The sequence below is a fragment of the Urocitellus parryii genome, chromosome 3 (assembly GCF_045843805.1).
Source record: "Urocitellus parryii isolate mUroPar1 chromosome 3, mUroPar1.hap1, whole genome shotgun sequence".
In the NCBI taxonomy this organism is placed as follows: Eukaryota; Metazoa; Chordata; class Mammalia; order Rodentia; family Sciuridae; genus Urocitellus; species Urocitellus parryii.
The window spans coordinates 28,998,922-29,001,908 of NC_135533.1; positions in this window are offsets into that span (position 1 = coordinate 28,998,922).

Consider the following 2,987-nt stretch of genomic DNA (forward strand, 5'->3'; position numbering starts at 1 on the left):
GTAGGCTGTGGAGATACGTAATAGTCATCCTGGGCTGTTCTCATAGCCTAGATTAGTATCTGATGTGCACAGTCTCTCCATTCTGAGAACTGTGATTTCACATATAGAAACCAATAAGTCAAAAGTCCAAATTGAGATTTTTTTTTTAAAAAAACTTTTAAAACATTTTCTCTTTTAAGTAAAAAAAGAAAGAAGTTTACTGTGTATGGCAGCCTTGCTGAAACTTGGAAGAAAGTTTTTACTATGGGAATGCTGAAGCACTAATACATTTTACAGTGAAAACATGCGCATCTTAGAAATGATAATCCTACAAAATTCTCTAGTTCTAATCTGCCCTCTATAGGAACTGACATTGTGCTTTTCTTAACACATACTGCTTTTCTATACAAAACACTTGCCCTTTAACCTTCAGATCAAATACCAGAAATACCTAAAATACCAGAAATGCAGCAAGCTTTTGAGGTGTTGGGAATTGCTGGTTGCTAAAATCCCTTTTTCAATTACTGTATGAACAACCCTTGCTTTTTATTACCAGGCTGGATTGCTTCTGTACACAGCTAAGTTGCCCGAAGCATGGAAACTTGGACTTCTTCATCTGACCTGCTCTGGAAGCCACAAGGCACAAGCTGCCAGTTCTGCTTCTACAGAACAGCTTTCACACTGCTCCCCTTTCAGCAGTACTACCTGTTCCCATTTCTGCACAGGACACCTAGTACGCACTAGATCTTGGGGAGAAGCTTCTTCACAAGGCCAGACAGAAGGCACCGCCCAGACACTTGTCTCTGCCTGGCATCTATCTACTCTGCTGGCCACCTGGCCCAGTTCCTAAATGAAGGCAATCTCTAAAATGCTTTTCTACCTTTAGCTTTTACTTTTGCTGTAATTTCACCCTATACTATATGCATATTCAACACAAGCAACAACTACAAAGACCTCTGCTTTAATTTGTTTACATAATGATAAAACACCAAAAATACTACATCTATAGACTTATCTCTACTAATCATAATAAAAATGCATGCAGCTTACTTGGGGGTTTCATCTAACTTTTAATTTCAAGACCATGATAATGAACCTCAAATGCAAGCCCTAGTAAATCTGCCTTCAGTTGTATTTTCACAGGACTAGTGTGACTCAGAAATAAATAATATACATGAATAACAATAGAAATAATTTATGCAAATGTAGAACAACTTGAAAAAAATTCTCCACCTGCTAAGTGCTGTATCTAGGTTGCTATTAATTCCAAATACTAATACATTTATTAATGGTCACTGGAAAATAAATGAATAAAAAGTAAGTAAGGAGCTATAACTTACATGTGTATATGATTGCAAACAAAGGCCAAGAGTGAAAAGACATGGTACACTTGTGGGTTCAAAAAATGCACTACTGTTGGACCAATTTTAAGTATTCAAAGACTTAACGGTCAAACTCAGAGTTGCTGGTTACCACAGAAGTATTGTTAGCTAATACATGTTATTCATTTCATAAAATTTAAGATTAGAAATTTTCAAGTAAGGGCTCCAAGGTACCATCAGAATTTTGACCTAAACACAGAGGGAATTTGACTAAAAACCAGTCTGAAATTAAATATTGGTGTCGTTTTGTGTTTACTGATTAGTGCTAAAGTCACGGTTCTTTTCAGTCAATGTACAGCTATATGTCTCCTTTAGGAAAATCTACTTTTGATTCCAAACTTCTAAAGTAGAGAAGGGGTTGATTTTTTTCTTTTTTGGTGGGTGTGATCAGATTATTCACACAAAAGATTCCTCTCAACAGGAAAGCCCCCTCTTACAGGAGATAATTTACTTACATGCTTGTAATTACTTGAAGGGTGGAGGAGGGGGAGAAAAATTGGAAACTAAAGAGGAACTTTTGCCAACTGAGGATGGAGTAGAAAATAAACAACTTTTCAAAACAACTTTTCCAGAAATCTCCTTTGCCATCATAAATGTAGAATGATAGAAGAAGAAAAAAAAAAGAAATAAAAAGCATTTCCTGCAATTATACATCTTCTCTTAAAAAAAAAAAAAAGGCTGAGCTTACAATTTGGGATGCCTGGTAGAGCTTCGCAGAGAGCAGCCTCTACCGCATCCCTTCATACCCGAACGTTCGGAGAATTATGTTGTACTTATTTATGCACAGAAGACACCCGTTGACTTCCTGCGTCATTTTACTTCCTTAGATTGCAGAACGGATGCCTCTGAGACAGCAGCAGAGCCTGGACCTCGGGCGGTCTCCCGCCCTGTGGGTCTCGGGCAGCTCCGCCCCCTGCCACTCTCCTGCGGAGGGGCGGGGCGCCGCGCCCGGGAAGGCGTCCAGGTGCGGATCAAGTTGGCAACGCCATCCAGTGGCGTTCGCTCTGGCCCAGGTAACCGACCTGGGTTTAAAGTGGACCTTTCTGGGGGCTTAAATTGGGCTCCCCTTCGGTGAGGGCTGAGGGTGCACGGGGTCATGATTTCTTAGAACACTGACAGTTCCTAGTGTGTGTGTGTGTGTGTGGCATTTTGATTCAGTGTGAATCACCGAGATTTTCTCGCCTGCCTCTCTGGAGGAAAGCAGGTACCACTGAGTTTCTGCCATTCAAGAGTGAGTACACGGCCTATTGTACTGTGCTACAGAAAATGAAGAATACTGTCATTTCCTTCCTCCTAAATTTTGTTAATCATTTCCAGGGGAGGGGCGAGAGGAAAGTGGGTCTCTGAGCAGAAACGTAAATTAAAACAAACATATCATGAATGCTAAAAACCTTTAAAAGTGGAGAAACCAGAGATGTGGAGAGTTGCTAAATTATGCTCATATACCTAGACAATACCTAAGAGTTAGAATTTCTTAGGAATTTGCATTAGTCATTATACAAGTGTAAAATTTACCAGGTCTTTCAGCATTTTAGTGCTGTTTCAGTATAGCAATTCTTTAGAAAAGATTTTGTCTATTTAATTATTGATGCACTACTTATTTTGCTCATCTGATTTTTAGATTAG